This window comes from Procambarus clarkii, chromosome 86, assembly GCF_040958095.1.
Source record: "Procambarus clarkii isolate CNS0578487 chromosome 86, FALCON_Pclarkii_2.0, whole genome shotgun sequence".
Classification (NCBI taxonomy): Eukaryota; Metazoa; Arthropoda; class Malacostraca; order Decapoda; family Cambaridae; genus Procambarus; species Procambarus clarkii.
The window spans coordinates 2,394,417-2,408,045 of NC_091235.1; the positions used below are offsets into that span (position 1 = coordinate 2,394,417).

The following is a 13,629-nucleotide window of genomic DNA, read 5'->3' on the forward strand; positions in this document are numbered from 1 at the left end:
GCATTCACTGTTGGCATTGAGGCACATTCCTATGTTTGTTTCCTTAGTGTAGACTGCAGTGTGGAAACCACTGCTCCTTTCCATGACTGTTACATCTAGAAAGGGCAGCTTCCCATCCTCCATCTTGTAAGTGAAACGCAACACAGAATTCCACTTAAATGCCTCCTTCAGCTTCTGCAGATGTCTAACATCAGGTACCTGTGTAAAAATGTCGTCAACATACCTGCAGTATATGGCCGGTTTCAAGTTCATGTCGACTAAGACCTTTTGTTCGATGGTACCCATGTAGAAGTTCGCAAACAGGACACCTAGGGGAGAACCCATGGTGACCCCATCTACTTGCTTATACATGTGCCCATCTAGGCTCAAGAAGGGTGCCTCTTTAGTACAGGCTTGGAGTAGTTTCCTTAGAATGTTTTCTGGTATGTCAAGAGGCCGGATCACGATACACTGTCCGCTATTATCCTGATTGTTTCATCCACAGGTACGTTGGTAAACAGTGATTCTACGTCCAACGAGGCTCTTATCCCTGTGGCCCGTGTTCCCCGCAGTAAGTCAACAAATTCCTTTGGAGACTTCAGGCTGAAGGCGCAAGAGGCATAAGGAATCAGCAAGCCATTGAGTCACTTCGCCAGTCTGTACGTGGGTGTGGGTATCTGGCTGATGATTGGCCGAAGTGGGTTTCCAGGCTTGTGTGTCTTGACATTTCCATACGCGTATCCATATTATTGGGGAATACAAACCTGGATACGCGTATGGAAATGTCAAGACACACAAGCCTGGAAACCCACTTCAGCCAATCATCAGCCAGATACCATCATCAGATACAATAATCAGCTGACATCTTTGTACAGCTAAACGTGAGAGTTGGAAATCTTATGTTTCCACCATTACGTCCGATACTCCTCTGCTGCAGATCTGGAAGAAGATCCGCAAGATTGCGGGCAAGTTCATTTGAGATGTCTCACCAGTTCTCCACCTCCGTGGTATACTTGTGGCGGACCCAGTGATGGTCGCGACCGAACTGGGTTCCCTCTTTTCTACTGTTAGCTCTGGTTCTCATCTTCCTCAATCCTTCCTTATTTGTAAGCCTGTTCTTGAATCTTATTCATTAGATTTCCACACTCATCTCCACCTTCCCTATAACGATCCTTTCTCTCTTTCTGAACTTCAGTCTGCCCTGGCCCTCTGTGGATCTACGGCAGCGGGCTCGGATGACGTTCATTGTGAGATGCTTCGCCATCTCCCTCCGTGCACATCTCAGTATTTACTGAATCTGTATAACCAGGTCTGGGAGTCGTCGTTCGTCCCTGAGGACTGGCTCGGTGATGTTGCACTCCCTATTTGGAAACCAGGGTCTCGCGGTACGTCCCCTATGAACTTCCGCCCTATTGCTCTCACGAATTGTGTCTGCAAGCTCTTTGAGCGTATGGTAATTGTCCGTCTGATGTGGTTCTTGGAACACCATCACCACCTCTCTCCTTCTCAATTTGGTTTTTGCTAGTCACAGCTTTGTGTCATCCTTTGCAGATGATACAAAAATCAGCATGAAAATTGCCTCTGTTGAAGACACTGACAAACTACAGGCAGATAATAATATAGTCTTTGATTGGGCAATTGAAAATAACATGATTTTTAATGGTGATAAGTTCCAGGTACTTAGCTATGGTGGAAACGAAGAACTCAAACAAAACACGGGATACCGGACACAATCAGACCTATTCATAGAATGAAAGCAACATGTAAAAGTATCTTCCATGTATATATTATTTGATAACTTTCTCGTCTCCTTAAAAGAGAGTGCATTTCGAGAGCTTTGAGACGGTCCCAATAATTTAGATGTTTTATAGTGTCTATGCGTGCCGTATATGTTCTCTGTATTCCCCCTAATTCAGAGATCTCTATTGCTCTGAAAGGGGAAGTGAAGCAGTACTCAAAACGGGACAGCACTAGTGATTTAAATATTTCTAGTTAAATACTTCGCACACAAAAATCTATATATGAAATAAGATGTTATTTTGTCTGTCTAAAGCTGAAAGCCAATCACGGGTTAGATTCGTTAAACTTTTCAGGGTGACAGAGTGATATAGGATTGTTATAGGCAGGTCGGGCAGGTGTACATAAAAAACAGGGGTCCTAAGAGAGCCCTCGGGAATTCCACATACAAACTCAGACTTAATTCAATTCATGTTAACTCTGATTTATTTGACATAAACAAGTCCTAATTTAAATTAGGGAGATCCCCCCTCCCCCTCCCCCTCCCTCTGCCCTCCCCCTCCCCCTCCCTCTGCCCTCCCCCTCCCCCTGCCATCCCCCTCCCCCTGCCCTCCCCCCATCCCCCCCTCCCCCCCCCCCCCCCGCCCTTCTCAATTACATGTGCCTCTAAATTTCTTAAATATTTCATCAGTCAGTGTCAAAGGATTTGCTAAATTATATATAATAATGCAATCCTTAGCACTGTCGGTTTTGTGACATATATATATACAGGAAATGAATAAATTCATTTGTTGTGAATCTTTTTATTATTATTATTATTTATTTATTAATATTATTTATTTATTATTATTATTTATTTATTATTATTTATTTATTATTATTATTTATTTATTATTATTATTTATTATTTGCTATTATTATTTATTATTTATTATTATATATTATTATGCAACCCATCTTGAGGTTATCTTGAGATGATTTCGGGGCTTTAGTGTCCCTGCGGCCCGGTCCTCGACCAGGCCTCCACCCCCAGGAAGCAGCCCGTGACAGCTGACTAACACCCAGGTACCTATTTTACTGTTAGGTAACAGGGGCATAGGGTGAAAGAAACTCTCCCCGTTGTTTCTCGCCGGCGCCCGGGATCGAACCCCGGACCACAGGATCACAAGCCCAGCGTGCTGTCCGCTCGGCCGACCGGCCATCCTCCTGTTTAGATAGTGGTTTTTGTAACTATGGCCACCTCTCAAAGCTGGAGAAATTGCTGACCTGGAGAGCGTGCAGAGATCCTTTACTGCTAGAATCCACTCAGTAAAACATCTAAACTATTGGGACCGACTAAAGAGCCTAAATCTGTATTCTCTTGAGCGCAGGCGGGAGAGATACATAATAATTTACACGTGGAAAATAGTAGAGGGGCTGGTCCCAAACCTGCACACAGAAATAACACCACACGAGACCAGAAGACATGGCAGGATGTGCAGAATACCCCCGTTGAAGAGCAGAGGTGCAACAGGTACTCTGAGAGAGAACTATCAACATCAGAGGCCCGAGACTGTTCAACTCGCTTCCACTACACATAAGGGACATAACTGGCCGACCCCTGACAGTGTTCAAGAGAGAACTGGATAAGCACCTCCAAAGGATACCTGATCAACCAGGCTGTGACTCATACGTCAGGCTGCGAGCAGCCGCGTCCAACAGCCTGGTTGATCAGTCCGGCAACCAGGAGGCCTGGTCGACGACCGGGCCGCGGGGACGCTAAGCCCCGGAAGCGCCTCAATGTAACCTCAAGGTATCATAGTACAAAGATTGACATACTAAGCAATTTGATAGAATTGGGTACTATTCACTTTATAGAATCCCCCAGAAATGAATCTAAAAAATATACATAAATATTCCTAGACTTAGTATAGTACACATATGTACTATATTAGGCCTCAGATATCGTGTATTAGGCCTATAAAATTTAGGTTAGATTTTAGTTTGTCTTTTGCAACATAAATAGAAATCCTTTTCCGGTTTGTCCAAATTCAATAGTACCGATTTTGGCTTTCTAATTGCGTTGTACGTCGGTATATGTACTATAGTCCTCTTCGTTACTATAGGTACCATCAAAGCAGGAGGATGGGCTGTATTATAATATAATTTTCAAGATCTAAACGAATAATTTTGGAGATTATATTAATCCATGCAGTTTTCCTACAATTGACGATAGCTTGATGCAAGTTATCTATTATTGCTCTTCTCGAAAATCGGCACTTTTGTAACCCTCAACGATTCCAGTACTCTGATAATTCTAATAATTTATCACATAGAGGTGCAGCACGAGTTGCGTTTCCAGGGAGCATGAGTCGCATTTCTCGCGCTGGGGAGCATGAGTCGCGTTTCCAGCGCTGGGGAGCATGAGTCGCGTTTCCCGCGCTGGGGAGCATGAGTCGCGTTTCTCGCGCTGGGGAGCATGAGTCGCGTTTCTCGCGCTGGGGAGCATGAGTCGCGTTTCCCGCGCTGGGGAACATGAGTCGCGTTTCCCGCGCTGGGGAACATGAGTCGCGTTTCTCGCGCTGGGGAACATGAGTCGCGTTTCCCGCGCTGGGGAGCATGAGTCGCGTTTCCCGCGCTGGGGAGCATGAGTCGCGTTTCCCGCGCTGGGGAGCATGAGTCGCGTTTCTCGCGCTGGGGAGCATGAGTCGCGTTTCTCGCGCTGGGGAGCATGAGTCGCGTTTCCCGCGCTGGGGAACATGAGTCGCGTTTCCCGCGCTGGGGAACATGAGTCGCGTTTCTCGCGCTGGGGAACATGAGTCGCGTTTCTCGCGCTGGGGAACATGAGTCGCGTTTCCCGCGCTGGGGAACATGAGTCGCGTTTCCCGCGCTGGGGAGCATGAGTCGCGTTTCCCGCGCTGGGGAACATGAGTCGCGTTTCTCGCGCTGGGGAACATGAGTCGCGTTTCTCGCGCTGGGGAGCATGAGTCGCGTTTCTCGCGCTGGGGAACATGAGTCGCGTTTCTCGCGCTGGGGAGCATGAGTCGCGTTTCCCGCGCTGGGGAACATGAGTCGCGTTGTAACACCATAAATGGGGATTGTATATTATTTTACATAAAACGAGAGTTCAATCACAAAGGATATTGGTGTCGCCAGTTTGTTGGCACTTAACAATTAAAAAGTCACACCTTTAGAGATTTCATGGTCACTGGTCGAGTAGGTTAGGTTAGGTCGTTCGTGTGAAGTGACCTTGCTTTCTCCTAAGCTGATGATTGCAGCCGGTTGGCTGTCTTTCCATCAAACAAGCTGCTGTCTAGGTGGGGTAGGTAGATACCCAGAGGCTATCTCCTGGAAGGTGGAGCTTAGCTCCCGGTCCCCCCCCCCATATATTCTCATGGAACTTTACATTTGAGACACTGAGCAGGATATCAGTAGATAGATAGCTTGTTGAGAGGTTCCCACAGCCAGACTCGGCCAGTCCCAGGCTGGGTGGGGACTGTCAGCCATAGCCCCCCCCCCTCTCCTCTCCTATCAAACTTAGTCTCAGAGACCTTGGTGAGTGAACTTGTAAGGTGACGTATATTGTGATTTCACCTTAGGTGTTGTGTGATTTTCAGGGGCAGTCAGCCGTAGGTGTTCTCAATTTCTTGTGTGGCGACTCTTCTGAATTAAATTGAACATTATGTGATATGGTTGAATTTTGACGTCTCCTGGTTGACAGGTTGAAGTCAGTCTCCGTGGTGTAGTGGTAAGACACTCGCCTGGCGTTCCGCGAGCGCTTTGTCATGGGTTCGTATCCTGGCCGGGGAGGATTTACTGGGCGCAAATCCTTAACTGTAGCCTCTGTTTAACTCAACAGTAAAATGTGTACTTGGTTGTAACAACGATTCTTCGCGGCGGGGATCGTATTCCAGGGACTTGCCCGAAACGCTACGCGTACTAATAGTGGCTGTACAAGAATGTAACAACTCTTGTATATATCTCAAAAAAAAAATCCATATGAGTGAAGATCTAACAGGAAATGTATAATTGATTAAATTGCTTTTAAATTGCATTGTTAATTTTTTGCAAAAATTGCATTTAATTGTGATCCGTAGATCTTGGATTTTCTATGATATATTGCAAGCTAGAGTGAAGAGCACTCTGAAGTTTACTGCCTTAAGATTATGACAAAGATTCTTGGGTATATGAGTACATGCTTACAGTTGATACATGATATAACATCAAATAATATTGTTGTACAGACAAGTTCCATTCCTTGTCTTATAATTAACTAAGTTGAATGATCTTTCTATCATTACTTCTACTCTACTATTTTTACTCTTCTACTTTCCTCCTTTCTCTTTCTTCCTAAATTTTCCTAAAACCATCTTTCCTCACTACCCTTCCCCCAACCTCTCCACCTCCCTCACTACCCTTCCCCCAACCTCTCCACCTCCCTCACTACCCTTCCCCCAACCTCTCCACCTCCCTCACTACCCTTCCCCCAACCTCTCCACCTCCCTCACTACCCTTCCCCCAACCTCTCCACCTCCCCCACTACCCTTCCCCCAACCTCTCCACCTCCCTCACTACCCTTCCCCCAACCTCTCCACCTCCCTCAACTTATGACTTTTATTCATCCTTTCTTTTATTTGTATATTTCCGATACGTTACAGAGTTTTCCATGACGCGTCGAGGAGCACAAGTTATGTTTCCCGCGCTGGGGAGCATGAGTCGCGTTGCCCGCGCCGGGGAGCATGAGTCGCGTTGCCCGCGCTGGGGAGCATGAGTCACGTTGCCCGCGCTGGGGAGCATGAGTCACGTTGCCCGCGCTGGGGAGCATGAGTCACGTTGCCCGCGCTGGGGAGCACAAGTTATGTTTCCCGCGCTGGGGAGCACAAGTTATGTTTCTCGCGCTGGGGAGCACAAGTTATGTTTCCCGCGCTGGGGAGCACAAGTTATGTTTCCCGCGCTGGGGAGCACAAGTTATGTTTCCCGCGCTGGGGAGCACAAGTTATGTTTCCCGCGCTGGGGAGCACAAGTTATGTTTCCCGCGCTGGGGAGCACAAGTTATGTTTCCCGCGCTGGGGAGCACAAGTTATGTTTCCCGCGCTGGGGAGCACAAGTTATGTTTCCCGCGCTGGGGAGCACAAGTTATGTTTCCCGCGCTGGGGAGCACAAGTTATGTTTCCCGCGCTGGGGAGCACAAGTTATGTTTCCCGCGCTGGGGAGCACAAGTTATGTTTCCCGCGCTGGGGAGCACAAGTTATGTTTCCCGCGCTGGGGAGCACAAGTTATGTTTCCCGCGCTGGGGAGCACAAGTTATGTTTCCCGCGCTGGGGAGCACAAGTTATGTTTCCCGCGCTGGGGAGCATGAGTCACGTTGCCCGCGCTGGGGAGCATGAGTCACGTTGCCCGCGCTGGGGAGCATGAGTCACGTTGCCCGCGCTGGGGAGCATGAGTCACGTTGCCCGCGCTGGGGAGCATGAGTCACGTTGCCCGCGCTGGGGAGCATGAGTCACGTTGCCCGCGCTGGGGAGCATGAGTCACGTTGCCCGCGCTGGGGAGCATGAGTCACGTTGCCCGCGCTGGGGAGCATGAGTCACGTTGCCCGCGCTGGGGAGCATGAGTCGCGTTGCCCGCGCTGGGGAGCATGAGTTGCGTTGCCCGCGCTGGGGAGCATGAGTCGCGTTGCCCGCGCTGGGGAGCATGAGTCGCGTTGCCCGCGCTAGGGAGCATGAGTCGCGTTGCCCGCGCTGGGGAGCATGAGTCGCGTTGCCCGCGCTAGGGAGCATGAGTCGCGTTGCCCGCGCTGGGGAGCATGAGTCACGTTTCCTGTGTCGGGGAGCATGAGTCACGTTTCCTGTGTCGGGGAGCATGAGTCACGTTTCCCGCGCTGGGGAGCATGAGTCACGTTTCCTGTGCCGGGGAGCATGAGTCACGTTTCCTGTGCCGGGGAGCATGAGTCGCGTTTCCTGTGCCGGGGAGCATGAGTCACGTTTCCTGTGTCGGGGAGCATGAGTCACGTTTCCTGTGTCGGGGAGCATGAGTCACGTTTCCCGCGCTGGGGAGCATGAGTCACGTTTCCTGTGCCGGGGAGCATGAGTCACGTTTCCTGTGCCGGGGAGCATGAGTCACGTTTCCTGTGCCGGGGAGCATGAGTCGCGTTTCCTGTGCCGGGGAGCATGAGTCACGTTTCCTGTGTCGGGGAGCATGAGTCACGTTTCCTGTGTCGGGGAGCATGAGTCACGTTTCCCGCGCTGGGGAGCATGAGTCACGTTTCCTGTGCCGGGGAGCATGAGTCACGTTTCCTGTGCCGGGGAGCATGAGTCACGTTTCCTGTGTCGGGGAGCATGAGTCACGTTTCCCGCGCTGGGGAGCATGAGTCACGTTTCCTGTGTCGGGGAGCATGAGTCACGTTTCCCGCGCTGGGGAGCATGAGTCACGTTTCCTGTGCCGGGGAGCATGAGTCACGTTTCCCGTGCCGGGGAGCATGAGTCACGTTTCCCGTGCCGGGGAGCATGAGTCACGTTTCCCGTGCCGGGGAGCATGAGTCACGTTTCCCGTGCCGGGGAGCATGAGTCACGTTTCCCGTGCCGGGGAGCATGAGTCACGTTTCCTGTGCCGGGGAGCATGAGTCACGTTTCCTGTGCCGGGGAGCATGAGTCACGTTTCCTGTGCCGGGGAGCATGAGTCACGTTTCCTGTGCCGGGGAGCATGAGTCACGTTTCCCGCGCCGGGGAGCATGAGTCACGTTTCCCGCGCCGGGGAGCATGAGTCACGTTTCCTGTGCCGGGGAGCATGAGTCACGTTTCCCGCGCCGGGGAGCATGAGTCACGTTTCCTGTGCCGGGGAGCATGAGTCACGTTTCCTGTGCCGGGGAGCATGAGTCACGTTTCCTGTGCCGGGGAGCATGAGTCACGTTTCCCGCGCCGGGGAGCATGAGTCACGTTTCCCGCGCCGGGGAGCATGAGTCACGTTTCCTGTGCCGGGGAGCATGAGTCACGTTTCCCGCGCCGGGGAGCATGAGTCACGTTTCCCGCGCCGGGGAGCATGAGTCACGTTTCCCGCGCCGGGGAGCATGAGTCACGTTTCCTGTGCCGGGGAGCATGAGTCACGTTTCCTGTGCCGGGGAGCATGAGTCACGTTTCCTGTGCCGGGGAGCATGAGTCACGTTTCCCGCGCCGGGGAGCATGAGTCACGTTTCCCGCGCCGGGGAGCATGAGTCACGTTTCCTGTGCCGGGGAGCATGAGTCACGTTTCCCGCGCCGGGGAGCATGAGTCACGTTTCCCGCGCCGGGGAGCATGAGTCACGTTTCCTGTGCCGGGGAGCATGAGTCACGTTTCCCGCGCCGGGGAGCATGAGTCACGTTTCCTGTGCCGGGGAGCATGAGTCACGTTTCCTGTGCCGGGGGGCATGAGTCACGTTTCCTGTGCCGGGGGGCATGAGTCACGTTTCCTGTGCCGGGGAGCATGAGTCGCGTTTTCTCACGCCAAGGAGCATGCCTCGTGCTTCCTGCGCTGGGAAGCACGAGTCGCATTGCCAGCATTGTGCAAATATTGCATTACTGTAGGACAAGGGTGGTGTTGCACAGGGTAGTCAATGCAAGACATCTTGGTTGCTCCTCTGTATTTCTCAGTGGCTGCTATATAAAATTAACCAATATTTAAATTAAAATACATGTGCTATATTTTAAAACTGTTTGGAACCAAACCTATTTTTTGTAAAAATTGCTTTTGTTTGCAGATTTGACGAAACTGGAAGAGACAACTGGGGGCAACATGGCAAAAAAAAATTGGTCTGATGCTGAGTTAGACTCTTTCATTACCATTCTGAGTCAAATTGACCGAGACAAACTCCAATGGGAAGACTTTGAATATGTCTCAGTTGGACTGAGGGATCTTGGTTTCACACGAGATGCCAAAAGCTGCGATTCAAAATTTTCTGTAATGAAGAGAAATCACACAAATCCTGCATGGTGCAAATTTTTTCATAACATCGTTAGTAAGTAAAACTACATTGTTTAAATCTTACCTTCATGTGTTCATTGCTGAAATGCAGATGCAATATTCCTGTGACGATCTTGTTATGCTTCATAGCTTTCTTAACCCTTGGAATGTGTGTTTATCTCTGCTCTCCTACATCACTTTGCACAATTCTTAATATTCGTAAACAAACATTTTATGCCCTTTTATTTTAAGTTAAAATAAAAAATAGTTTAATAGGGAAAATCTATACATTTTTTGAATATTAACAATTTAACATTATATTATGTTTTTGCCATATCGTTATGAAATTAGGATAGAAGTTTTCCCCATAATTTTAAGTTTTCTCAGATTTACAGAAAATCATCACTATTTTATTGTAATATAAACAAAATGTAAATGGTCTCAAACCTTATAGTAATCAGTATAAATAATTTTATGCTCGATCATATCGCATGCTCAGGAAGGTATATTTTTAATTATTTGTTGTGTAATAGCAAGATTTATCTCTGGCTTAGGCAATAATGACCAGTGAAAAGTTAAATCTTGATAATTATAAGATCAATCAATCTAATATTGAAAAGAATACCCAGTGGGCGAGAGGGGACGTGTGGTACAGCTGTAGGACGTGTGGTACAGCTGCAGGACGTGTGGTACAGCTGTAGGACGTGTGGTACAGCTGTAGGTCGTGTGGTACAGCTGTAGGACGTGTGGTACAGCTGTAGGACGTGTGGTACAGCTGTAGGCCGTGTGGTACAGCTGTAGGACGTGTGGTACAGCTGAAGGACGTGTGGTACAGCTGTAGGACGTGTGGTACAGCTGTAGGCCGTGTGGTACAGCTGAAGGACGTGTGGTACAGCTGTAGGACGTGTGGTACAGCTGTAGGCCGTGTGGTACAGCTGTAGGACGTGTGGTACAGCTGAAGGACGTGTGGTACAGCTGAAGGACGTGTGGTACAGCTGAAGGACGTGTGGTACAGCTGAAGGACATGTGGTACAGCTGAAGGACGTGTGGTACAGCAGCAGGACGTGTGGTACAGCTGAAGGACGTGTGGTACAGCTGAAGGACGTGTGGTACAGCAGCAGGACGTGTGGTACAGCTGAAGGACGTGTGGTACAGCTGAGGGACGTGTGGTACAGCTGAAGGACGTGTGGTACAGCTGAAGGACGTGTGGTATAGCAGCAGGACGTGTGGTACAGCTGAAGGACGTGTGGTACAGCTGAAGGACGTGTGGTACAGCAGCAGGACGTGTGGTACAGCTGAAGGACGTGTGGTACAGCTGAGGGACGTGTGGTACAGCTGAAGGACGTGTGGTACAGCTGAAGGACGTGTGGTACAGCTGAGGGACGTATGGTACAGCTGAAGGACGTGTGGTACAGCTGAGGGACGTGTGGTACAGCTGAAGGACGTGTGGTACAGCTGAGGGACGTGTGGTACAGCTGAAGGACGTGTGGTACAGCTGAAGGACGTGTGGTACAGCTGAAGGACGTGTGGTACAGCTGAAGGACGTGTGGTACAGTGAGGGACGTGTGGTACAGCTGAAGGACGTGTGGTACAGCTGAGGGACGTGTGGTACAGCTGAAGGACGTGTGGTACAGCTGAGGGACGTGTGGTACAGCTGAAGGACGTGTGGTACAGCTGAAGGACGTGTGGTACAGCTGTAGGACGTGTGGTACAGCTGTAGGCCGTGTGGTACAGCTGTAGGCCGTGTGGTACAGCTGTAGGACGTGTGGTACAGCTGAGGGACGTGTGGTACAGCTGGAGGACGTGTGGTACAGCTGAAGGACGTGTGGTACAGCTGAGGGACGTGTGGTACAGCTGAAGGACGTGTGGTACAGTTGAAGGTCGTGTGGTACAGCTGCAGGACGTGTGGTACAGCTGAAGGACGTGTGGTACAGCTGTAGGACGTGTGGTACAGCTGAAGGCCGTGTGGTACAGCTGAAGGACGTGGGGTACAGCTGAAGGTCGTGTGGTACAGCTGCAGGACGTGTGGTACAGCTGAAGGACGTGTGGTACAGCTGTAGGCCGTGTGGTACAGCTGTAGGCCGTGTGGTACAGCTGAAGGACGTGGGGTACAGCTGAAGGACGTGTGGTACAGCTGTAGGCCGTGTGGTACAGCTGAAGGACGTGTGGTACAGCTGAAGGACGTGTGGTACAGCTGTAGGACGAGTGGTACAGCTGTAGGACGTGTGGTACAGCTGAAGGACGTGTGCTACAGCTGTAGGACGAGTGGTACAGCTGAAGGACGTGTGGTACAGCTGAAGGACGTGTGGTACAGCTGTAGGACGTGTGGTACAGCTGAAGGCCGTGGGGTACAGCTGAAGGTCGTGTGGTACAGCTGCAGGACGTGTGGTACAGCTGAAGGACGTGTGGTACAGCTGAGGGACGTGTGGTACAGCTGAGGGACGTGTGGTACAGCTGGAGGACGTGGGGTACAGCTGAAGGTCGTGTGGTACAGCTGGAGGACGTGTGGTACAGCTGAGGGACGTGTGGTACAGCTGAAGGACGTGTGGTACAGCTGCAGGACGTGTGGTACAGCTGAAGGACGAGTGGTACAGCTGAAGGACGAGTGGTACAGCTGAAGGACGAGTGGTACAGCTGGAGGACGTGGGGTACAGCTGAAGGTCGTGTGGTACAGCTGTAGGACGTGTGGTACAGCTGAGGGACGTGTGGTACAGCTGGAGGCCGTGTGGTACAGCTGCAGGACGTGTGGTACAGCTGAAGGACGAGTGGTACAGCTGAAGGACGAGTGGTACAGCTGAAGGACGAGTGGTACAGCTGAAGGACGAGTGGTACAGCTGAAGGACGAGTGGTACAGCTGAAGGACGAGTGGTACAGCTGAAGGACGAGTGGTACAGCTGAAGGACGTGTGGTACAGCTGAAGGACGAGTGGTACAGCTGAAGGACGTGTGGTACAGCTGAAGGACGAGTGGTACAGCTGAAGGACGTGTGGTACAGCTGAAGGACGTGTGGTACAGCAGCAGGACGTGTGGTACAGCTGAAGGACGTGTGGTACAGCTGAAGGACGAGTGGTACAGCTGAAGGACGAGTGGTACAGCTGAAGGACGAGTGGCACAGCTGAAGGACGTGTGGTACAGCTGAAGGACGAGTGGTACAGCTGAAGGACGTGTGGTACAGCTGAAGGACGAGTGGTACAGCTGAAGGACGAGTGGTACAGCTGAAGGACGAGTGGTACAGCTGAAGGACGTGTGGTACAGCTGAAGGACGAGTGGTACAGCTGAAGGACGAGTGGTACAGCTGAAGGACGTGTGGTACAGCTATTAGTGCAGCGTTGCAGCAGCTGAGAAATGCGTGCAGCGTTGCAGCTGCTGGGAAATAAATGCAGCATTACACCTGCTCAGGGTTGCAACCGCTGAGAAAGGCATGCAGATTTGCAACCGCTGAGAAAGGCATGCCGAGTTGTAACTGCTGAGTTGGTCTGGTCTGGTCTGTTAGTAGCGAATCTACGGCAGGGGACTAAGGCGGAGACAGGGGCTAGAGCTCGGTAATTGTTCGGAACTATTTTACTATGTCTGAAATATAACTGCTTATAGGGAAATTGATTAGGTATTAAAGATGTGAGAGGGGAGTTAAGACGGGGACAAGAGCTAGAACTCGGTAATTGTTTGGATCTTATTTACTACGTCTGAAATAGCTATGTTTTAAATTTCAGGGAGATTCGACTGTTAGTATTTAATTTACGACAGTGGGAACTAAGGTGGGGGACAGGCGCTAGAACTTGCCTAGTGACTTTATTTGATTTACTACGTCAGAAATATGACTGTTTAAAATTTTAAGGAAATTGAATAGGTACTAACGAAGATATGCGAGGGGGTTAAGGTGGGGACAGGAGCTAGAATTTGGTATCTGCGTTGATCTATTTTACTACCTACGAAATTAAAATTAGGCTAAAAATAAAAAAAATAGGTTTTAAATTAGGCTAAAATTCGGCTGTTAGTAGCGAAA

The 13,629-nt window shown here is 50.3% G+C and overlaps 1 long non-coding RNA gene across 2 annotated transcripts in view; it reads left to right on the top strand.

The window, feature by feature from the left end:
- Nucleotides 1-13,629, top strand: part of LOC138358827 (uncharacterized) — a 30,247-nt gene that overhangs the window by 7,062 nt on the left and 9,556 nt on the right. For both annotated transcript variants that reach the window (XR_011225565.1, XR_011225566.1), the window contains one exon: nucleotides 9,425-9,682. This is a non-coding gene — a long non-coding RNA (uncharacterized lncRNA). The remainder of the gene's footprint in view (nucleotides 1-9,424; nucleotides 9,683-13,629) is intronic.